Below are 26,225 nucleotides of genomic sequence, written 5' to 3' on the forward strand. Positions count from 1 at the left end.
TTTATTCTATATGGTTCTTTTTACTTTTATTAATGTAGCTACTAAAATTTGAAAATTATCTATGTGGCTCTCCTTTATGGCTCATGGTGCATTTCTATTAGAACATCCTATTGTACGACACTCCCTGACTCAGCCACATCAAATGTGCCCCCTTATGACTTTTGCTATGTATTTGTTACATACATTCACACACGCAGGCACACATGCACACATATGTGTATATATGTATAATAGAATATATATTCTCGGTCTCTCTAGGTAGGAGACAGGATTAATGTCTCTTTACTCTGTGTTTCATCACTCTCTGCCCAGGTGCCCCTTTTGCTATTAGAGATCCAGTGCATGTTCGATAAACGATTCTTTCATTCATTTGACAAATATGTGTTGAGCCCATACTCTAGACCAGGCTCCCCTGGGAACTTAATAAACTTTAACTCAATACCTGGCATAGTCCCTACAGGGTAGGAATTATTAGCTTTGTTTCAGATAAGGCAATTGGAGTAGAAAGTTTAAGTGACTTGCTCGAGATCACCTACTGTGCAGGAAACAGAATTCCAACACTTTTGGATCTGCTCCAAATCATGTCCCCTTTCCACTTCAGCATGTTCATACTGTCGAGGATTCTTCAGCTCAGCCCACTTGCTACCTAAACCCTGTCCTCTTATCGGTATATACATACCTATTACAAATTGTTAAAAGTCCATCTTTCCCAATAGACTTCATGAGAGGACAGAAACCATTTCTCTTCTGAGCACTGTTGCATCCCTGACGCCTTGCACATGCCTGACACCCAGTAAACACATGGAAACTTTCCGCTGAATGTATGAAGTATTTGAATAAGTGATGGTCCCTTCTTCTTCTCACCATTATAAAATTCACATTGAATTCCATTTTCCTGGAGAGGATACAAGTAGGAATAAAACTCTGTAGCCATTTTCTTAACAACTGTAATAATGTAAGTATTCATTTTGTGTTTTATTTATTTAGAGCTCCATTATGCAAAGAAAGAATCCCATTTATGTGAGAGTCTGGGGAAGAAATCTCTCTTTGCCTGCCAGTCTCTTTCTGCACATGACGTTATCTTAGACCAAATGACAAAAACCAGGCACCTGTCTTTTGTCAAAATAGAACATGCAAAAAAAAAAAAAAAAAAGAACGTGCATCCTCATAACAGCTTTGTGCTAGTGGTTGCCAGAGCCTTGGTACAAACCTTGGACTGGTGGGCTTTTAAAATGATCTTGGCATAACTTATTCATTATGGAAGTGTCTGAATGGATTGTAACATGCCAACATCACTTAATGGTTATAAGACAGGAAGCCATTCTGCCCACCAGAGAAGGAAGGCAGCCAGGCATGAAGAGAGGAGGACTGAGCTATAAACCATAGGGAGTAGTCACTGGTCTCAGCTTTGCCACTTGCTTTCTCCCTAGCCTTGGATGAACCATATTTCCTCATTGTTGTGAACCTTAGTTTTCATATCTATTAAATTGAGGACATTAAAATAGATCAGAGAGGACAGTAATGTCTACATCTACCCTATATTAACTATTGAAAACAGGAGGGGAAAAAAAAAGTCTTGGAAAGAAAAAACACAAGACCAAGACTCTGAGGTCTGAGTCAAGGATCTGATTTTAACACCCAGCTCTTCTCAACTGTTGTCTGACCTGAAACTGGTAATTTCACTTCTCTGAGCCTTGATTTCCTTTTCTGTAAAATGTGATCTTTGGATTAAATGATCTTTAAGATCCCTTCTAGGTTGTAAATAATATACATTTATTTGGATGGGGATTAGGGGGTGGAATTTGGTAGATGCATTAACTAGAGTTTTTTCCTCCCATTAGGTGATGATTACTTAGGAGTAAGAAACTTTTTTAAGGGTCGCATGGTGTAAAAAATGCATAGTGATTCCTGTGCGAATGCTCTGGAAAAAAAATAATCTCCTTTTCACTAGAACCATGAGACCCTCTAAGCAAATGTGTTAGAGCACAACTTTGGTTGTCATCATAAGAGTCTTCATACGCAGCTTGGTCTTTTATGTACAGTCCATTTCTGTCATCGATGTCTGTCTGATTGTCCAGTCTAAGTTAAGTGGTTTTGTGGTGTTGAGGTTGTGCAGGTAATATTAGAGTTAAAATACATAGTGTTTTATTAAGTTCATTTCATTTATAGATCTTGAGAGGCTTTGGGGTGATAAAAATCTGAGTTATGCATTGCATTAAGCAGAGTTATATAAAGCCTGTTGAATATTAATTTTGTAATGATTCACCTTACAGTTTTACGAGACTAGATATAAAAAGATACTGTGAATAATTGAGCCTATGGTCTATAAAATGAAGTCTAGGGGAGAGAGAATAATTGGAAGTGAAGAAAGCTCAGCCTTTTACTTCTTTGCTGAGATCAAGTTAATTCAATCTCAGCCCCTTTCTGCAAACACAGGCCCCCTGGTTTCTTAGAGCATTAGATGAACGCATAGTACAGAATACAGTGCTAATAAAATGTGGACCATATTATTGTTTTCATTATTTTTAGTGTAGCCTCAATATATTTTATTTTATAGTTTGAATATTTTCTATATTCTTGAGTTACAGTTTTTAAAAGATTTTATTTATTTATTCATGAGAGATGCAGAGAGAGAGAGAGAAAGGCAGAGAGAGAGATACAGGCAGAGGGAGAAGCAGGCTCCTGTCAGGGAGCCCGATGCAGGACTCGATCCCAGACCCCGGGATCATGTCCTGAGCCGAAAGCAGACACTCAACCACTAAGCCACCCAGGCATCCCATGGGTTAAATTTTTCAAAATTGCTTCTAAAATAAAGCAAATTCTTGCACATAAGAGATAAAATTTCTTACACTTCCTTTCTCTAAAAATGCACTTTGCATAAATTATACAAGTGGGCAATAAGCATGTAAAAGGATGCTCAGTATTATTAGCATCAAGGAAATGCAAATTCAAACCATAATGAGATATGAGCAAATACCTATTAAAATGGCTAAAATTAAAAGATTGATAATACTAAGTGTAGATGAGGACATAGAGCAACTGGAACTCTCATATACTGCTGGCAGGAATATAAAATGGTAAAACCATTTTAGAACACAGTTTTTAGTTTTTATAAAATTAAAAATACCTTTATTATAAGACCTAGCCGTTCTACTCCAAGGTATTTACAGAAAAGAAATGAACAAATGTCCAAATCCATATAAAGATTTGTACTGGAGTGTTCATACAGCTGCATTTATAACTCCAAACCAGGAGCAATCCAAATATCCATCAGGAGAGGAATGACTAAACCATTTAGGGTGTAGCCATACAATAGAATACTGTAAAATAAAATGAAACAATTTAAAAAAGAACAAACTACTAATATGTGTGGGACATGGATGTTCTCAAAGACATTATCCTGAGCAGGAGTCAGACACACGAAGTTCAGACTATATGATTCAATTCCTATGAAATTCTAGAAAAAGCACACTAATATGTAGTGACAGAAAGCAAAGCAGTGGTTGCCTGGGGCAGAGGTAGGAAGTAATAGGGAGGATATAGTACATGGGAACATGAAGGAACATTTCAGGGGATAGAAAGATTCTATATCTTGATTGTGGTGATAGGTATAGAAATACATATGTCAACATCTGATGGACTGAACACTTGAAGTGAGAGTATTTTATTATATGTAAATTATACCTCAATAAAGTTGATTTTTTAAAATGCATTTTGCAATATCTTTTGTTGGTTCATTAGTACCTCTAGAAACTGATCTTCCAAGATCTAGACTCCAAATTAAGGTTCAATATTTCCTCATGGTTAAATTGTGAATCTCATATACACAACATAAAGTAGATATAATAACTACATTTGGCCAACCTTTGGAACTGCCTAAGAAACAAAAGAGATGATGAATTTGTAAAAATGATTTATAAGTCATGATACTGTGCAGAAAATTGACTGTCACTACCATTATATGGTTCACTCTGTAAGTCAGAATGAAATTACCTTGATTTGGGCATATTTAAAATTAACTGAGCCTCTTATCTGGACCCAAAATGAACTCTCCCCCATTGAATGCCTGGATAGACCACAGAATATCCTAGCAAATTTCCTTAGCATTATAAAAATATCTACCTGCCTCAGTCCCTGTGACATACTGATCAACCCACTCAGACTATAAGCCCTTCACTGCCGGCAATGACAACCTACACAATCGTTCCTCCAAGTCAAGACACACTGTACGAGTCATTTTAGCTTGTCAACGAGGTTTAAATTTCATTTGACATCTCCAAAGAATCCTCTGCTTTCAGAGCAGTGATCTCTATGTCAGAGAATCTAGCCTCGTTTTGGGTAACTGCAGATATTCACAGAGAGGCATATGTCTATTTGCAAATTAACAACTTGCATCTGGGGCAAGAAATTGGGTTTCAATTCTGAGATGGGAAGGACTGAAAAGTTGGGTCCTGATTTAATCTAAAACAACGTGCATTCATTTGACAAAAAAAATCACTGAGTACTATGTGCATTGTTCTGGTGCTGGGGATCTGGCAATGAATGGGACAAGCAAGGTCTCCCTCCTCGGGATCTTACATTCTTGTGGAGGGGGCAAGTAGCAATCAAGTAAACAATGTAATTTCAGGATCATATGGGAAATATTCAGGGGTAGAGAATAACACCAATGCAGGTGGATACTATTTAGGATATGGTGGTCGGGGAAGATCATGCATGTTGAGTTAGGATGGTGAGAGATGGAACCTGTTATGTGACAATCTAGAGAGACAGTGATCTGAGCAGTGGGGACAGCAAGTGAGAACGGGCTTGGCAATGTAAGGAAGGAAAAGGAAGCCAATGTGGAAGTATCAAGAGTGAAGGGAAGACCATCATGAAATGAGGCTTCAGAAGTGGAGAGGGGATAGAGTTTAAGTTTTATTCCCTGAAAATAAGAAGACACTAAGGAGTTTAGAGCAGGGGAAAGAAATTATCTGATACATAAATCTGGCCACTATGTGAAGAAGGGATTGTCTCGAGTCAAATGGGGAAATTAATAAGAAAACTGTTGAAATAGTCTAGTCTAAGGTTAAGATAATCGTGGCTCAGACTGGACTAGTGGCATTGGAAATAAGGAGATATTAACAAATTGAGTAATGTATCCTAGAGGTAGTGCTGCTAGGGTTTGAGGAATGGGAAGTAGGGGGAAAGAATACATCGTTTAATGTCTGAGCAATGGAAGTCTTTCTTAGGAGACCATCTGGAGCGATAGGCTAGGGTGTCTACATCCTTGGTCCACCATTAGGACAGTGACCAAATTACTCTGAAGGTAGGAATAGCAGTTAAGTATTTGTAAATATCCTGTGAGGGGAACTCTGATTGTAAAGACCTTGTCATTTCTCTTCTGTGATAGTCCAGACATGCTAATAAGTGGGTGCTGAAAATGTCATGATTTTCTAATCACAGCCTTCTTTTCCTAAAGCCATTTTCAGCAGACATCAGTTCAGGGCAATAGCCAAACTCTTTCTGGCTGCTGTTGTTTACTGCTGGTATGTCACTGTTCCCAGCACACTCACGGCAGGGGAGATGCTTTGAGGAGTTTACTTTTGCTCTGGAAGACTTTTTGGAAGCTTGCCTCTTTTTGTTAATTATAGCTTGGGGATTACTTTGTCAGAAATTTTGAAGCTCCAAAGTGTAAAAAATTACAGCATATTATTAAATATTTAAGTATTGCTCATTTCTCCATGTGGTGTGAGATTTTGGCTGAGACTGGATCATTTGGACTGTTTAGTTTCCATGTTTATCATCTGGTATAGAGTCACAGATTCAATTTTGCCTATTTAAACAAATTTTAAATTTATTTCGAACAAGCAAGGATGGCATTAAATTGCCTTGACCGAGGTATGTTGAGATTTTGTTATTTCTTTGTATTCATGGAGAGTAGTGAACATGAGCACTGAAACAGAAGCATCCCAGCTTGTGAAAATCCTGCTGGAGTAACAATGTGAAAAATCTTTTAAAATGCTTTGGATTCTTTTTGCCTTGTGAAAGTAATATAAGCCTACCCTAGGCAGTTTGGAAGGTACCGGGGAAAAATTCAGCTATAGCCCAATCACTGACAAATCCATGAGATGTTGAGGTTTCTCATAAAATGCTAGGGTGGGAAGGGGCTTGTTGAATTATCTGTTCCAACTTCTCATTTTGCTTGTGAAGAGACTGGAGGTGCAGGGTAGTGTGGAGTCTAGAGCTCATATGTCCTTGCTGCCACTTTTGAGCTGTTTCTCTGGTTGTTTATGTGGCTTCATAAGCAATTAGATTCTTGAGGACCTGATGGAGGCACAGAATCTACCGCACCCTCTTTTTGAGCAAAGGGAGTGTGACATCTTAACAGTGGGAATATAGGTGGGTCCCTCTGCCCCCTGGTGTTTGGGAGGATACATGGTCTTAAATAAGGATAGTGTTAGATTGCCTTGACCTTAGGACATGGGTGGCTCAGTGGTTGAGCATCTGCCTTTGGCTCAGGGTGTGATCCCAGAGTTCTGGGATCGAGTCCCACATTGGGCTTCTTGCATGGAGCCTGCTTCTCCCTCTGCCTGTGTCTCTGCCTCTCTTTCTCTCTGAGTCTCTCGTGAATAAATAAATAAAATCTTTTTTAAAAAATGGCTTGACCTAGATGAGCATTTCCCAAAGGGTGGTTTTTGGGCCACCTGCATCAGAGTCATCGGGCGTCCTTGTTGAAAATGAAGATTTCTGGGACCTGTCACTGGTTTGAGAAATTAACCTCTAGAGGAGGGGGTAGGAATCTGCTTTCTTAACAAACTCACCTATCCTTTGAAAAATAATGATTTATCAATAAGAATAAAACTTACCATATTAAATAATTGGTTCTCTAATCTGTGATAAATAGATGATATAGATAGGTGGGTAGATAGAGAATGAGAGAGAGAGTGAGAGAGAAAGAAAGAGAGAGAGAGAGAGATACACTAAGTAAATGGGTAAAAAGTTGGTGACTCCATACAAAGAAATTGTTAATAGTTATCTCTTGGGAGTAGAAATAGGGTGAATGAGAGAATGGAGCCTTCACTGTCCTATATAACTTAAAACCTAGATTTGTGCGCTGCAGCACACAACCTTTGGAATTCATATATTCCTGCAGCCAAGCTATTTCTTTGAGAGACTAGAAATGTCTACAGAATATTTTTTATTTGCTTGAGTGACATGTATGGCCAGCGGGGAAAGGGAACACTTTTTGTTGATATAAGAGGACATAGAAAGATCAACCAGGAGATGAGGTGAGATTCAAGTCAGTTCATTTATTCACTGATTCATTTGTTCAACACCTGTACTTTGAATACCTGGAGTGTGCCAGGCACTGGTTGAGGTGCTGGGGACACAGGAGAGAACAAGAGAACAGGCACCCCAATTGTGTAGAGCTTATGGTCTGCTATGGGGAAATGCCAATAGAATTGGACAAGATAATTTCTTTTTTTTTTAAAGATTGATTTATTTCTTTATGATAGACATAGAGAGAGAGAGAGAGAGAGAGAGAGGCAAAGACACAGGAGGAGGGAGAAGCAGGCTCCATGCCGGGAACCTGACGTGGGACTCGATCCCGGGACTCGATCCTGGGACTCCAGGATCGCCCCTTGGGCCAAAGGCAGGCGCAAACCGCTGAGCTACCCAGGGATCCCCGGACAAGATAATTTCAAATGGTGACAAGCACTGTGAAGGAATGAAGGCTATATGCATTATGAGTGATTGAAGAGTCATTCTCTGGTGAGCAGGGACAGTGTGAGAGATGACATCTGACCTGACTGCTTAGTGGCAAGAAGAAACCAGCCATGTACATATCTGAGGAACAAGCTTCCATAAAAAGAAAGATGCAAGGACAGGGTCCTGAGGTGGAGTTAGCTTGATACGTTTAGGGTGTATAAAGAAAACTGGCATGGCTAAAGCTTTATGACTAACACAAGATTCAAAATAAAGTTCAAGAGAAAGACAGGGCCAAGCCACATACCATACTCATGCCACAGGAAGCAGTTTGGATTCTATTTTAAATGTAATAGAAAGCCTCAGGAGACCCACATTCGGGGAGAGAAAGTTGATATCTGCAGATTTGGGTTTTTAGAAAAAAATCACTTGAACACTCACAATCATGTAGAGACTTTGAGTCAAGTTTTAAAAAGATGTGCAACTACTTCAAAAGCAGTCATTGGAAACCATAAAAGATGAACCAAAGAAATGGTAAAATATACCATATACATGAAGAAAGAAGATCAATATTTAAAATGCTGATTTTTATCAAAAAGAATTTCTAAATTCATTGTAGTTCTCTTTTTTTTAAAGACTATTTATTTATTAATGAGAGACAGAGAGAGAGAGAGAGAGAGGCAGAGACACAGGCAGAGGGAGAAGCAGGCTCCATACAGGGAGCCCGATGTGGGACTCGATCCGGGGTCTCCAGGATCACACCCTGGGGTGCAGGCCACGCTAAACCACTGAGCCATCGGGATGCCCCAATTCATTGCAGTTCTAAACAAAACCCCAACAGCCTTCTAAAAGTGAATGGAAATATAAAAATTCAAGAATTTAATAAGGGAGGTTTGCAAAAGAAGATAAAGGAATGAAGACTTCCCCTAATTATCAAAATTTGTTTAAAGCCATAGTAATTAAGACCCTGTATTATCAGTGAAGGGGTATGAAGAAATAGATCAGTGGGACAGAGTAGAGAGCCCAGTGATGGACTGAACATACACGGACCCTTCTATATGACACAGGAGGCTGTGAAATTCAGAGTGGAAAGCATAAACTATCAGAAGAAGTACATGAGTATCAGAAGCTTCCTAATTTACATTTTGTACAGAATTAAATTGAGAAATTGAAAACTTAAATATAAAATGTAAAAATTCAAAGCCTTTAGGGAGGAAAAAAATAAGGCATCTTTATACTCTTAGGATAAAGTAGATTTTATAAGTTAGAGATGCAGAAATCACATTTAAGAATGATGAACTTGATGGATTTCATTATATCAAAATGTATAACTTCTGCAAAAAATAACATCATAAAATGAAAAGGCAAGTGATAAGCCAATGGAAGATATGTGCAGCCCGAAATAATTAACAAAAGCTGTATTTCTAGAATCTCTAGTGAACTCCTATAAATTGATAAGGAAAACTCAAACTACCCAGTGGAAAATGGGCTGCTTATTAACAGGCACTTTCCTGAGGGGGAGACATGAATGAGCAATAAAAATGTGAAAAGTCTTTCCACACCAATGATAAAAGCAAGAAATGCAAGTTTAAAATCCCAGGATAGCATTTTATGCCTATCGAAGTAGCAGAAATTCAAAAGGTTGAGTTAGACAAGTAAAGCTTGGCAAGGAATTGAGATAAGCAGGCACTTGGGGGAGTAAGTTGTCGTTCTCTAGTTAGACATGAAAATACACATATTCTACAACTGATTCTACTGCAGACAGTAAGCAATCAATGGTATTTCTCCAAGAAGGGGATCTTGGTTTTGTGTGAGGGATGAGTCTTTGTCACTCAGGACTTTCCTGCACCATAGAAAATTTAGCATCCCTGCTCTGCTCCACTGCCAACTCACAAAAGAACTTTCCCCCATTTCCCAATGCACCCGAGAGATTTGGACTTACCAGGAGAAACTCCTACAGGTACATGGTGATGCCACAATACTAATGTGCCAGGACAACCTCTGCCACTGAACCGAGAGACTTATGACCCAAAACTGGACATTGTCCAAATAACTATCAGTCCAGAAAAGGAAAATTAAATTATGATAGTGTGCTATACAACAATTAATGACCTAGATCTGTATGGAGCAAAGTGAAAATATCTCAAAAACAACATTGAGTGCAGTGTAATAAACAGCATGATAAAAAGCATCATGTGTAAAAAAAAAAAAAAACTTTATAAAAAGTGTAAAAACCACAAGACTGTAGGATATATTGTTTTGGATACACATAACCCACAAATGCACACAGGCATACCCATGTGTGAACTAGAGGCTAGCTTCTGTGTGGTTCTGTTTCTTAAAAGAGTAAATGAGTGTGAAGAACATTAGTTCATTTTGAGTGATGGACACATGGATAGGAGTTTGTCGTAGTATCCTTTGCAATAATGCTGTATTGTCGCCCTCACTCAAGTTTCTGAGTGGATAGTGGATGGGGTGAATGGAAAGGCGAGCATGGGGGTGGGGGCGGGGAGGCTGTGCTGGAAGTGGAGACGGGCACTGGAGGAGTCAAGGGAAGATCCCAGCATCCCAACAGCATTCTAAAACTGAATGGAAATGTAAAAATTTGAACTCCCAAGGGGTTGTGACCACTTTTCTGCTTCATTTCTCTGTCACACAAAAATTCTTCCTGGAATAACACTTTTCCTTGTTATGTCCTCTGTCTTCCATCTATGATATTGTCACCTAAGCAAGCCAAGGATTTGTCGGCTGCTCATATTTTTTAGCAGAATGAGACATTCTGTAATATACATTTCAAGCCCTCTCCACCCCATCCCTACAATTATGCTCCTACTCTTCCTTTAATTATTTTCCTGGGCATTTTTTATTGTGGTAAAGTATACATAAAGTAAAATTTACCATTCTAACTATTTTTTAAAATACTTTATTTGACACACACACACAGAGCACAAGCAAGGGAATGGCAGGCAGAGGGAGAGGAAAAAGCAGGCTTCCTGCTGATCGGGGAGCCTGATGTGGGGCTGGATCCCAGGATCCTGGGATCATGACCTAAGCCAAAGGCAGACTCTTAACTGCCTAACCCACCCAAATGCCACCCACCACCCATTCTAACTATTTTCATTTTTTAAGATTTTATTTATTTTATTTTAGAGAGAGAAAGAAAGCGCATGAAAGCATGGGGAGAGGCAGAGGAAGAAGGAGATGAGAGAGAATTTCAAGCAGACTCCATGCTGACCATGGGGTCCAATGCAGAGCTGGATCCCACCACTCCAAGATCATGACAGGAACTGAAACCAAGAGTTGAATGCCTAACTGACTGAGCTACCCAGGCGCCCCACCCCACCATTCTATTTTTAAATGTGCAATGCAGCATTAAGTACATTCACAGCATAGTGCAACCATCATCAACTTTCCATCTCCAGTGATGAACTTTTTCACCATTCCAAACTGAAACTCTGTGCCCATTAAACAATAACTTCCTTTCCTCAGTCCCTTTGTCCTCTGATAACCTCTATTCTACTCTGTGCGTCTATGAATTTGACTACTCTAGGCACCCCATACAAGCGACATCATACAATATTTGTCCTTTTGCATCTGGCTTATTCCACTTAGCACAGAGTGTTTTTGAGATTCACCCACAATGTACTGTGTTTCAGGATTCCATTTTCTTTAAAAAGAATACTGTGTCTGTTATATGTATATACCACATTTTCTTTATCCACTTCTCTGTCAGTGGACATGTGGGTTAGTTCTGTCTTTGGGCTACTGTGAACAATTATAACCTATAATGCAGCCATGTACATGTGTATGACTGTCTACTCGAGTCCCTCTTTCAATTCCTTGGTATATATACCCAGAAGTGGAATTGCTGGATCTCATGGTAATTCTATGTTTAATTTTTTAAGGAACTTCCTAACCAGAACTTTCCACAACACATTCCCATCTATAATGTGCAAGGGTGTCAACTTTTCCACATTTTCACCAACACTGGTTATTTTTGATTTTTGAAAGTAGCCCACTTAATGGATATGAAGTGGCATCTTATTGTGGCTTTGTCATGCACTTCTTTTGCAATTAGTGTTAAGAAAGCATCATACATGTCTTCTGTCCAATTGATCGATCCATGATACCCATGGTTTGAGTATTTCTGCATTTCCCTGAGTGCATTCCATGGAACACAGGTCCTATTACAAGCTTCTGACACTAGGGGTTCAGGGAACATGAGATGGGAGAGGTTAAACTGAGAAATAATGCAAACAAACAAACAAACTCAGAGCTTAAAAAAAGCCCAAAAACCTCCAGCAAAGTCAGATCAAGTACATAACTGCAAATTCAAGACATAAATGTGAATCAGTATCCTGAATTCCCATTGCTTGATAGCTATTAGTTCTTTCAAGTATCTCACCATGCTGAGAGTGATTCTGTTTTTTAAATGTAGCCATCTTTGATTACAAGTGGCCCATAAAGAAAGCCAACTCTTTCATGTGGTGCTCAAAAAACAATTTCATCTATTGCAACTTTGGAGGTAAAACTGGCCACATCGATGACAATGTGCAATGGTAGACTCTATGTTGCGGCACTTTCCTTAGTTAATGCCCAGTGTTAATTGTGACCATACACAGTTTTCAGTTTGAGCTGACTTTAGAAAACCACTTACTATGCAAGATGCAATTTTACTGTATATCTTGAAGTTTGAAATACATATTTTCCAGACCCTTAGAAGTCCTACAATAAAGAGACCTGACTAACAGAGTTTCAAGTAGGAGTTGGCAATCTATCTCTGTGAAGGACCAGATAGTACATACTTTTGGTCTCGTGTCTCTGGTGCAGCTATTCAGCTGTGCAATTGTAGCTCCATACATACACAACCATACACAATTTTTAAATGACTGGATGTTTCTGTGTGCTAAAAAAGACTTTACTTGAAAAAACAGACAGCAGACTGGATTTAATTCACAGACAATAGTTTTCTGACCCCTGGCTTATTTAGACCATCATGACAGAAGTTTGTTGAATCGTGACCTTTCTCTCCTTTATTTTTTTAAATTAAAAAACCGTAGTAGCCCTTAGATTCCTGAATTCAAATATTAGAGAGTTTTAAATCTTTCTAATGACGCTGGAGGTTGATAGCATGTAGCAGGTTTGTCACTTTTGGGGTACCTGGGTTTGCATTGCTGTAGCACCAGAAGTAGTTACTTAGTGGGTGGTATGGGCTAAACTGTGTTCTAAGATTCATATGTTCAAGCTCTGACCCCCTAACACTTCAGAATGTCACTATATTTGTAGATAAAGCCTTTGAAGAGCAATCAAGCTTTTAGAGCAATCTTGAAAAAGAATAACTAAACTAGAGGTATCCAATCCCCTATGTCAAGATGTACTACAAAGCTGTAGTAATCAAAACAGGATGGCACTGGCACAAAAATAGACACATAGATCAATGGAACAGAATAGAGAGCCCAAAAATAAACCCATGGTTATATGGTCAATTAATCTATGACAAGGGAGGCAAGAATATCCAATAGGAAAAAGACCATCTCTTCAACAAGTGGTGTTAGGAAAATTGGAGAGCTACATGCAAAAGAATGAAACCGGGCCACTTTCTTACACCACACACAATAAAATGGGCTAAAGACTACATGTGAGACCTGAAACCATAAAATTCCTAGAAGAAAACATAGACAGTAACCTCTTTGACACCAGCCATAGACACATTTTTCTAGATGTCTTTTTTGGCAAGGGAAACAAAAGTAAATTAAACTATTTGGGACTACCCCAAAATAAAAAGCTTTTGCACAATTAAGGAAACTGCAACAAAACAAAAAGGCAACCTTACTGAATGGGAGATGTTTGCACATGATGTATCCAATAAGGAGTTAATATCCAAATTACATAAAGAATTTATACAACTCAACACCCAAAAACCAAATAATCCAATTTTAAAATGGGCAGAAGACATACATAAACATTTTTCCAAGGATAATATACAGATGGCCAACAAACACATAAGAAGATACTCAACATCATGAATCATCAGGAAAATGCAAAGCAAAACCACAATGAGATATCACCTTACGCCTGTCAGAATGGCTAAAATCAACTACATGAGAAATAACAAGAGCTGATGAGGATATGGAGAAAAAGGAACCCTTGTGCACTGTTGATGGGAATGCAAGCTGGTACAGCCACTGTGAAAACCAGTATGGAGTCCCACAAACAATTAAAAATAGAATTACCATACGATCCAGTAATTCCATTCCTGAGTATATATCCAAAGAAAACAAAAACACTAACTCAAAAAGATACACACACCCTTATATTTATTGCAGCATTATTTATAATAGCCAAGGTATGGAAGCAACTCAAGTGCCCATCAATAGATGAATGGATAAAAAAGATGTGTGTGTGTGTGGTATATACAATAGAATATCACTCAGCCATAAAAAAATGACATTTCGCCATTTGCAACAACATGGATGGATCTAGAGGTTATAATGCTAAGTGAAAGAAGTCAAGTACCATATAATTTCACTCATATGTGGAATTTAAGAAACAAAACAAATTAACAAAGAAAAAAGAGATGAACCTAAAAATCCAACTCTAAATAGTTGCCTTTTTAGGTAATCATGATAGTTCCCAGAGGGCAGTTGAGTGTGTGTGTGTATGTGTGACAGAGATAAAGAGGATTAAGAGTACACCTGTAATGATCAGCACTGAGTAGCAGTATAGTATAGTATAGAATTGTTGAATCACACTATAGTGTACATGAAACCCATGTAATACAGTATGTTAATTATATGTGAGTTTTAAAAAAAAATGAAATGAGGCTTTTAGGCTGTTAGGGTGGCCCTAATCCAATCTGACTGGTGTCCTTATGAGAAGAGGACATCTAGACACAATAAGAGATGCCAGGGATGTACACACAGAGAAAAGACATGTGAAGATGCACAAGAGGTCAGCCACCTCTAAGTGAAGGAGAGAGTTCTCAGGACAAACCACCCTTGCTGCTACCTTCATCTTGGACTTCTAGCCTCCAGAACTGTGAAGGCTGTTCAAGCCACCCAGCATATGGCATTTGTTATGACAGTCTAAACAAACTGGTACAGAGGTGATCCTATCTCATCTGCCCTAACTTGCTGAGACCTTGAACTGCTTTGCTCACCCTCAAGTACTTAATATCACAAGTATTATCACAAGTATCCTTCACCGAATTTTATGGAGAAGTTGCATGATATGCTCTAATTACATTTGCATATTTGCATATGTTCAAAGATCGTAAAGACATATTCTTTATAACTGTTACCAGTTATTATTGAATATATTCCCATAATGCTTTTATATTAGTTTCCTTCCCTTCTTTTCTTGAGTCTCCTTTTAAATACTATCCATTCTGTTTCAGTTCCTGGGCTCTGGACTTTTCAAATAGATGCATATTTCCTGGGTTTATAGTTGCTATTCATCACAGGCAGGAAGTCAGTGTGTATCAGGACATGGAATCAAAGAACTTACTAGCTAGTTTAGAAAATGCTGCTATAAACATAGGGGTGCATGTTCCCTTTGAATTAGTGTTTTTATATTTTTGGATAAATACCCAGTAGTGTGATTGCTGGATCATAGAGTAGTACTATTTTTAACTTCTTTTTTTTTAAGAGTTTATTTATTTATTCATCAGAAACACAGAGAGGCAGAGACATAGGCAGAGCCTCCATAGGGAGCCTGATGTGGAACTCTATCCCAGGTCCTCAGGATCACAACTTGAGCCAAAGGCAGACACTCAACAACTGAGCCACCTAGCCACCCTATTTTTAACTTCTTGAAGAAACTCCATATTGTTTTCCACAGTGACTATACCAATTTGTGCTCCAAGGGTCCATTGATAGAGGAATGGTTAAAGATGTGGTGTGTGTGTAATGGAATATTATTCAGCCATAAAAAAGAATAAAATCTTGCCATTTACAAGGGCATGTATGGAGCCAGAGAGTATCATGCTAAGTGAAATAAGTCATTCAGAGAAAGACAAATACCATATGATCTCACTCATATGGGGAATTTAAGAAACAAAACAAATGAACAAAGGCAAAAAAGAGAGAAAGTCAAATCAAGAAATAGACTCTTAATGATAGAGAACAAATTGCTGGTTACCACAGGGGAAGTGGGTGGGGGTAAAGGGGAAGTAGGTGGTGGGGATGAAGGCGTGCAGTTGTTGTGATGAGCACCGGGTGACATATGGAAGTGTGGACACTATATTGTACACCTGAAACTAGTATTACCTGTATATGAACCATACAGGAATTAAAATTTAAAAAAGAAAAAACAAAAAAACAAAGAAGTCACTAGCTATGTATCACCTCAGGCAAGGTATCATATTTCCCCAACTCAGATTCCTCATCTTCATCATATAATAATACCTATATGATCTTCAGAGTTCCTAGAAGCATCAGCTACAATATAAATGATGTGCCTCCCACACTGTATGGCTTATGGCAGGCACTCAATAAATAGTTGCCTTTCTAGGCAATCAGGAAATGTCTATTTCTCTTTTCTGCCCTTGTTGTTGTTGTTTTTTAAGATTTATTTATTTTAGAACAAGTGCAAGTGGGGGCAGGGGCAGAGGGAGAGAACCTTCAAGCAGACTCCCTGCTAAGTGTGGAGCCCAATCAGAGCTTGATCTCATGACTCTGAGATCATGACCTGAGCCAAAATCATGAGTCAGCCACCTAACTGACTGAATCACCCAGGCGCCCCTCTTTTTTCTGCACCTGTGATCTGAGCTTCCATCAGCTGTGTAGTCTTTGTTAAAACTAAAGAAGAGAATTAACTAGTTTCCGTATACGTGATGTGAGATACTGCTTGTTCTATCATTAATTATAAGGCTTAACCCCTCAAGGAACTTGTGTCACTTGGTGGACACATGAAAGTTGTAGAAAGATGTTTTGATAAAGCAGAAAATATATGGAGTCATTGCAGTGCCAGTTCTCCTTGTGTATCCTTCTGCAAGTCACCGTCTCTCTCTCTGAACCTCATTTATCTTATCTGTAAAGTAAAAGCTGGGACTATACCATACCTCTAGTATATTTGGAATACCCAATTTTTATTTGGAAGCCAGGTTGACTAAGGAGATGACTGGATGTGAGAGGTCTTCATTCTGTTTGGTATACCCAAACCATCCCGCTAGTCCCATAGCTATACTCTATCAACATTAGATCCCACTATTTAAGTTTAATTTTGGTAGCATTTTAATGTTTAATTTAAAACACCTTACATAAATTAGCATCTTATTAGCTTTATTTTTTATTTTTATTTTTTAAAGATTTTATTTATTTATTCATGAGACATAGGCAGAGGGAGAAGCAAGCTCCCTGCGGGGATCCCGATGTGGAACTCCATCCCAGGACTCCAAGATCCCACCCTTAGCCAAAGGCAGACACTCAACCACTGAGCCACCCAGGCATCCCATCATCTTGTTAGCTTTAAGATTCAAAAATAAGTTAACTCTTTTGTTTCCTAAGACAAATCTATTTTTGTCCAAAAAGGATACTGAAAATATTGCCTGCAGGAAACTCCCAACCTATACCATGCTGTCATTGCCTTTGAGCTCTTTGAACATCTAGTTCCTGTTAGAAAAGATGGATGTGTCATATGGCATCAGTAAGGAGACAGAGGCAAAGGTGCTGATGCACAAATTGTACAAGTTCTTTCTGCTTCCTGCTGCCATCTTCCACTTCACACCTACATCCTTGTCCAGGGAGAGCTGAGGGGCAGGTGGAGTGAGGAGGTGCCATGGGGATGGTCCAACAGTTGATTTTTATTTACCCACATGGCAAAACAGTGAGTGCCACACCTGCTGCTTCTGCCCTCTTGTCCAGTTTTTACACACTGGTGTGTGTGAAACAGTTTGACCCATAGTTGACAAGGAGAAGCACACTTCTTGACTTCAGGAGAGCTTCTGAGGCATAGCTGTTTCCTTTTCTTTTATTGGAAAAATGACACAAATACATATAAATGAGCATCTTATGGCGCAACACACACACAAAATTTCATCAGTATTCATGACATGCATTTCCTCCTCTCCACAACTGACAGCTGTTAAAAATGAGATTTGGGAGAGCTATCCTGGTTCTAGTAATTCTGGAACATGGATTCTAAGGTGGGGTTTTATTGGTTTCTCCCACTTTCACAGCCCTGATTTTATGACTGACTGTAGATAAGTTTTAGCACTGCAGTCTCCCCTACAGAGACAGTGACACCACCTATTCAATGAAATGCATTATGCAAGAGCCCAAATCAGTACCAGATCTTTAGTTGCTGAGAATAGCCTCAATTTCATGTGTATTTGGAGATAGCTCTATTTTAAATCTCATTAGGTAAATTTCTAAAACTGTGATTAAACTGTAGCCACCCAAGGGAAAATTAGAAATAAATTAGAAGTGTTACTGACTTGAGATCTCTAATTCTTTCTTGTGTGCATACAGAAATTAAGGAGCTTCTCTTTTCTGTATTACAGGCTTGGATGAGAAATCCAGAAGAAAGTATGTGTGAAAGAAAAAGATGACATCTGTGCATGGCAAAACAAATCCAAAGATTATTACAATAAAAACAAACGGAGGTCAAGAGAACACTTACTAGTAAAGGTAAGTGGACATCCCTGTACATGGTGGGTTAGAACAGGAAAGTGAGTTTCTACATGTCGGTGTGTGAGTGTACATTGACCTGTCAAATGGAGAGAGGATAGGATAGGATAAGATACATGATATGATCTAACATCAAAATATTTGTGTTCTAGCAGTGAGGAAGAAAATACATGCAGTTAGCTCCCTACTCTCAAATAAAAGCCAACTGCCCAAAAGTTGAATAATAGACTTACCTTTTAATAAAGGGGTTCTCTTCTCAGACAGCAAAACAAACAGAAACAAAAATAAGTACTGTGCTAACTATGCTGTGCAGTTAACACATTTCCTACAGTATATTTCTAATATTTTATACACTCAGTTGTAAAATTACTATCTTTTTGTTCACAGTTGAACATTTGACCAGCTAAGCCCAGTGGGCAATTAAGCAAGCTAGTGGTTGATTATTTTCAGGCAGCTGGGCTTTGTACCTTTAGTATTAATACTTTGGAGGGTTCTGTCCCTTTTTCTACTACTTTTCATAATATAATAAGAGGGAAATGAAATATTTCATTACAGCAATGTTATGGAAACCAAACTTCCAGGCATGTAGGCAGTGCTACCGTACACTGTCTCAGGAGGTTTCTTCGTTAGCTGATCTCACAAGTCCATAGTTGACACACAAAGGTGATTTGAAGGATTTTGATGCAAAAGTATGAGTCGCGCACAAGTAGAATGTACAACAGCTAGGGACAGCATTTACACAGTCTCTCAAAATGCTTCCTTGAGTGAAATAAACCATTGGATTGCTATGTCTGCATGCCATCCCCTGCTGGGGAGGACTGGCATCTAGAAGCCAAGGACATGGACTCAAGATTCTTGCTCTTCCACTGACCACTTCTGTGCTGTGTTCAAAATGATTAATCTTCCTTTGCCTCAGTTTTCTTGAGTAGATGAGGATGAGTAGATAAAATGAGTTACTAGATACAAAGCACTTGGAAGAATGGCGAGCACATAAAAGTGCTCAATAATTAGTAGCTGATTTTAACATTGAGTAAAGTATCCTTCAGGGATGGAAATTTCCGTTGTTTGTTTTTTGTGGAGTAGACACGTAGAGGAGCCTAAAAGATAGAGGAGGGTTGGAGGGGAATATGTTTAAACCTGGGCATATAGGCACTGTCCATACCACTACCACAGGAACCCGTGAGCCCTATACCACTACCAAAGGAAGCTACCTGGATCTCAGTGCATCTCCCAAACTCATAGTCATTAGGTACTTTGAGAAGAATTGGAGAATATGAACTTAAGTGATGTAGGATCATAAATTACCAATCAGGTCATCTCAGATTCTTGGCTGTAATCTGTAAGGCACAGTGTGATCTGGCTCTGGCCATTAATCTCTACCCTCTCCTGGTTAGTGTTCTCACTCATACCTTCTTCCTGTCCCTCTAAATCACATCAGCTCTTTTGCACACACTGTCTGCATGACATGCTACCCGTGAGCCTTTGCACCCACCACCCGCCCGAGCAGCCTGCATGCCCTCCTTCCCTACACTTGACCCATTTGCATGTTCCTTTCCGTCTGTCTCAGACCTATCTACTAAAGAGAACCCCTACCTCGTGACATCATCTCACAAAAATATCACCCCTACTGACATTCTTGTCAACAGTAACTGAGAGACGTTTTTGTCCATATTCTTGCAACAAGGAGCATCCAAAATTCTTTTCGTCCTTGCCAGTCTGCCAAGTGATGAGCTTGGCTGTTTAAAGTAGATAGAAGGGGGGCGCCTGGGTGGCTCAGTGGTTGAGTGTCTACCTTTAGCTCAGGTTGTGATTCCAGAGTCGTGAGATCAAGTCCCACATGAGGCTCCCTAAGGGGAGCCTGCTTCTCCCTCTGCCTATATCTCTGCCTATCTCTGTGTGTCTCTCATGAATAAATAAATAAAATCTTTAAAAAAAAAGAAGTAGAAGAGAGGATGCACAGATTGGCAATGAAGGTAGCAGTTAACCATTCATTCATTCACTGTCAGAGCCTTTCCTATATGGCACCCATTCTTCGTGGAAGTGATTTTCTTTATTTGGTTCTTCAGTTATGTTTCCTACCTTCCGTCTGTAAGTTCTGCAAAGCCCAGGATGGTGTATTCATGGGAATATTCTGGGATCCTGGTCAGCAACTGCTATATGATGTACTTGGAAAACATTCTGGGAATCAAAGAATGAATGAGAGAGACAGGGTCCCTGATCTCGGAAGCACAGGTCTTGTCGTTGAGACAGATGATTGCTTGATAGGACTAGAGGTTCAGAATTAGAGCCAGGAGATAATTAATGGGTCTCACACAAAATTAGCCTCATGGAGACAGGAGCACGATTCTAAATGCTAACTGGTCAACACAAATAAGGGCTAACTTGAACGAGTATAGACAGTGATGCTGGGCAGGGTGTTTACCCTGCAGGTGCTGGATTGTGTGGAGGTGGGCAGGGTTTGAAGGTAGGTTTCAGAGCAGTGATCACTTACCAACCACTATGGAGAAAATTGTAGTATTTTAATATGGAGTGCATCTGCATAAATGCATTGCTACTGAATATGAGCCCCGATGATAGTATATTTTGTTTAAATAAGCAAGTGCACCTGTCACACTGGCAAGGACAAAAGAATTCTAAATACACCTTGTGGGAAAGACATGGACAAAAAGGCTCTCATAGTCACTGTTGATGAGACTGTCAGTAGGAGCAATATTTTTGGAAGCTAACTTGGCAGTATTTATCAAAATGTTAAATGCACATTTCTGTTAACCAGATAATAGAACTTTATCTTCCAGACAAACTGGCACGAATATAAAATGCTGTAGGTACAAGTACAATCACTCTAGCATTTTTTAATAGCAAAAATACAGGAGCAGTTTATATGTCTATTAATAGAAGAGTAGGAAATAAGTGATGGCATTTTCATCCAATAGAACAGTGTGGCCCCTGAAATGTGTGAGGTGAAAGGGGAAATCCTGCCGAAATTATGTATATTAGGATCATGTTTGTTAAAAGCAAATGAACACAACCCAAGTGTCCATCAGCAGATGAATGGATAAGCAAAGTTAGGTCTTCAATGCAGTATTCTTCAGCCATAAAAATGAATGAATTTCTGATACATGCCACATGGATGAACCTTGAAAGCATTCTGCTAAGTGACACAAAAGGACAAACATTCTGTGATTCAACTTATATGAGTTATCTGGAATAGGCAAATTCATAGAGCAAGTAGAGATTTTCAAGAGCTGGGACGAGGAAGAAAAGGGGGGTTGGTGATTAATGCTACTGTTTGTGGTGCCGAAAATGTTTTGGAAATGGTGGTGATTGGTTGCACAACATTATGAATATAATTAATGCCAATGAATTGTACATTTAAAGATGATGAAACTGGCACCCAAAATGATGAAAATGGCAGATTTATGTCACGTTTGTTTTATCAGAATTTTCTAAAACTTGAAAGAAAAAGCAAATGAACAAACCAAAAATAAAAGCAAGCACACATACACATGTGTGCCCACGGGCACCATATAGTCTGGAAAAATGCCTGCAGATTGTTGACAGTGATTGTCCAAAAAATGAAATGAGGGACAGAGCAGGAGAGAGAAGAATTTTGTCCTATATACTTGTGCATGTTTTGCATTCTTTGCAGTCAGCGCATATTTTAATATTTTTTTTAAATTGAAGGGTTTTTTAAAAGTCATCCTGACCTGTAGTAAAACCCGGGAATTGGTACAGTTTTCTAGTTTGCAATCAAAACAATCCTGAAAGGTCTGTTTACAATTGAATGTGCTCACATCTAACATCCCTGTGCAGTGTTTAACCTAGAGTGCAAATTTAATTACAGGTTAAAACGCAAAATCCTTTTCCTTTTCTAGATGAAATTACATCTTGTAGAAAACAGCATCTTGATATAGAAAGAATTTGAACTTATCCCTCCCTCAGTGAAGACTCCTCTATCTAGTAATTTCCTGCAAAGCAAGATGCATTTGTAGTTTTATATCCCCTTGGCTGGTAAAGGATCTAAGGTGTGTTAACTATAGAAAGTGAGCCTCAATATCAGAACACCTAGAAATTTTTATGCATAAGCAGAGATTTTTTAAAACCCTAATAAAATTCTGCAAAAATAGCATCTTATTTGGTCACCCATTTTGCAAAATGTTTAGACCCTGTAACCTGATCATAAGTTTATATAACTAGAGAGAATGTTTGAAAGGTTGTGTACCTCAAGCTATTCACGTTGGTAGTCTCAAGAAGAGAATCTCACAGGATGGTGTCAGATGAGAGGAGATTCTTTATATACCTGTGCATTGTTTAATTGTTACAACTAAGGGCTTTTCTTAATAACTTCCTGAAGATACAACTGACCAGCAATAAACTGTACATATTCAAAGTTGTAAAATTTCAGAAGTGCTTGGTGGCTCATTTGGTGGAGCATGCAACTCTTGATCTTGGAGTCGTGAGTTGGAGCTCCAGGTTGAGTGTAGAGTTTACTTTAAAAAATAAAGTGCAAAACTTGAGAGAAGATGTTGTAACTATATGAGGAGAGAGATGTTAACTAGATTTATTGTGGTGATACTTTTACAATATGTTTATGTCAAATCACTATGCTGTACATCTTAAACTTATACAGAGCTTTGTGTCAATTATGTCTCAAGAAAACCAAAAAAAAGTACATATATACAATGGAATAATACTCAGCCATCAAAAAAGAATGAAATCCTGCCATTTACAATGACATGGCTGGAGCTAGAGTGTATTATGCTAGGTGAAAAAAATCGGTCAAAGAAAGATAAATACCATATGATTTCACTCATATATGGAATTTAAGAAACAAAACAGATGAACATAGGGAGAGGAAAAAAAAAGAGAGGGAGGCAAACCATAGGAAACTCTTAACTATAGAGAACAAACTGAAGGTTTGGAGATAGGTAGGTATGGGGATGGACTAGATGGGTGATGGGGATTAAGGAGGGCACTTGATATGATAAGCACTAGGTGTTACATGTAAGTGATGAATCACTAAAATCTACTCCTGAAACCAATATCACGAATATGCTAACTAGAATTTGCATAAATATTTGAAACAAACAAAAAAGAAAAAAAAAGACAAAGGGAGAGGTGGGAGAATGATGAACCTAACAAAATTTTTTCAAATAGGGATCCCTGGGTGGCGCAGCGGTTTGGCGCCTGCCTTTGGCCCAGGGCGCGATCCTGGAGACCTGGGATCGAATCCCACGTCAGGCTCCCGGTGCATGGAGCCTGCTTCTCCCTCTGCCTGTGTCTCTGCCTCTCTCTCTCTCTCTGTGACTATCATAAATAAATTTAAAAAAAATTTTAAAAAATTCTTTTTCAAATATAGTTAAGACAGAGCATCCTCTGAGAACTGTGTCTTGTTTTCTATTGCATGTTCAGCACTGTTTTGTCAATAAAATAAAGCAGCAGCTTAGAATGGAGAAGACAAAAAATAAAAAATTAAGAAATAAAATGGACAGTTTGATAAGTTTTGACACATGTATATACTCATGAAGCCATCACCATAATCGAGTTAATGAAAACATCCATCATTCCCAAGTCTCCTTATGTACTTTTATAATCCCTCCTTCCTACCTACCAACCCCCTCTCTTGCCCCAGGAAGCCACTGATCTTGTTTCTATCAGTGTATATTAGTTTGTGTTTCCTACAATTTGATATGAATGAAATCCTACACTACAAATCCTTTTGTCTGGCATCTTTCACTCTGCATAATTACTTTGAGATTCATCCATGTTGTAGTATTATGGATACATTTTTATTTTTCATATTTAGAAGCCAGTAAGTTTGTGTGCTTATTTTTTAGCTCTAGAATAATTTTTCTAGATGCCTGGAGAATGTGTAGCTTCTAAGCTTTGGATAAAACAATCTGGGTAAATTACATTTAAGGAAAATATAATAATTAATAAAAAGAAAACGCAAATAATTTAAGCATCTTCTCAAGCATGTAATAGACAATCATTAGGTGTGAGTAACCAGGTTTTAAATCAATACCTGGATGCTGGCTGACATTCAGAACACTAGACATTGAGAAATTTGATGTGTTTCTACTGGTACTTGAATTTCATACTGAAGCGTGATTAAAACAAACAGACCTGCTCTGGGCTCTGAAGTCTCACAAATTGATTGCTCTTATTTTTAAATTTTTTCTTATTTTTAGAATCGTTTCTTTATTTCAAAACTATTGCCTGATGATGGTTCTCAGGGGCTGGAAGGAAGGGGAAATGAGGAGTCACTGCTTAGTGGATACAGAGTGTCATTTTGTGATGATGAAAATGTTCTGGAGATGGATAGTGGTGATGATTGCCCAACAACATAAACGTGCCTTAATGCCACAGAACTGTGCACTGACAAATGGTTAGAACAATAAGTTTTATCGTTCTATGTTTTACTCCAACTTTCGAAACGTTAAGAAAAAAATTTTCCAGGTATTTCAAAATTAAAAAAAGATAATAGCTAAAACATCACCCTAATAATTTTAGTGATAGTCAGCCCAAGTTTCTTAATGGTCTTGTGGCCCAAACAAAAGAACAATATTTCTAGAGGAGGAAGAAATTATTTGCCTTTGAAATGATGCTTCATACTTCTGACTTTAGTAGTGGAAATTCAAAAACACAAATTACTAGCCAACTACCAGGCATTCTTTTAAGACTTTACATGCATTAACTCATTTAACCTTCAATGGAATTAGAACAGATGGTTATTTCCATTTCAGAGATGAGGAAGGACATTGAGAACAGAGAGGTTATGTAACATGCCCAGAGTTACACAGCGGGTGAGAGGCAGAGCTGATTGTCAAACACCAGAAATAGGGCTCCAAAGCCCACAGTGCTCTGAGCCACTACGTTTTCCCATCTACTAACTATAAAGAGCTGGATATCAGGACAGCTGTCTGTATACTGTGTGACCATTTCTAGAATTTCTACTGGATAGTTATACCTGAAAAGCTTGAGAGCATTGATACTCTTCACTTTTCCTCAGCAAAAGCTTGTGACTTGAAATATGTAAATAATTTATCTCCCACTGGAAATTATCCTTTAACATTTACCCAGCTTTTTACTAATGCCAATCATGAAGGAAATGTAAGACAATGCTTTCCATAAAAATGCTTTCCAGAGAAAAGCTCTGGAAGGGAAATCTCCATATTGGAAGAAGACATGAGCTTATATTCTTTCCTTCCCCCAAGGTTCATGTCTCCCAAAATGTTAGGTTAATTGTAAACATAATCATGTCTGTGTTCAAATAAATTTAGGAAATGCTAAATTAAAAGGAGTTAGAATTTCTTTACTGCAGGACTTCTTATGGACTTAACATACTAATAAGTATTGTGAATTGCCAAGAAAGGAAAATGATAGGTATAACATATTAAATAATATATGAGTACTTATTATATAATATACAGCTGTTTCCCAGGGTTCTTTTACCACTACTTCTCCCATGGAAAATCACGAGCAGTGAGTGCTTCCTGGAACACTTTTCCGGCATCTTGGACTAGGGATTTTCCAAATTTACCACCAGGGGGCAGTTCCCCCCCATTTATATTCTGACAAACCTTAAAACTTATTTTCCCTCATCACACATGAGACAGGCTGACATTTTCCAAGCAGACTTTGCTAAAAACTTTCAAGGGTTGAAGAATAGAAATAAGAAAAATAAGAAACTCAGAAATAGCGATTCCCAAAGAAATAGCAAATCTGCCCAACTCTCCTGGGCCAATATGGAATACAAGTTCTCAGGCGTATTGCTTGCCCCTTCTCCCTCCTGTTTCTCACCCACTTGACTTTTCTGTCATTTTCACCCCACAAAAGCATCTATGGGCTTATCTTCTCACAACTGAGGATAAATCTCATAGACCCTTGTGTTTTCACAGCTCAAATTAT

At 38.5% G+C, this 26,225-nt stretch overlaps 1 protein-coding gene across 1 annotated transcript in view; it reads left to right on the forward strand.

Annotated features, from left to right (window-relative positions):
- Positions 1 to 26,225, forward strand: part of FRMD4B (FERM domain containing 4B) — a 322,368-nt gene that overhangs the window by 81,844 nt on the left and 214,299 nt on the right. The window contains exon 2 of the mRNA XM_038565874.1: positions 18,188 to 18,314. The gene's annotated coding sequence lies outside the window, so the exon portion shown is untranslated. The remainder of the gene's footprint in view (positions 1 to 18,187; positions 18,315 to 26,225) is intronic.

This window comes from Canis lupus, chromosome 20 (genome assembly GCF_011100685.1).
Source record: "Canis lupus familiaris isolate Mischka breed German Shepherd chromosome 20, alternate assembly UU_Cfam_GSD_1.0, whole genome shotgun sequence".
NCBI lineage: Eukaryota > Metazoa > Chordata > Mammalia > Carnivora > Canidae > Canis > Canis lupus.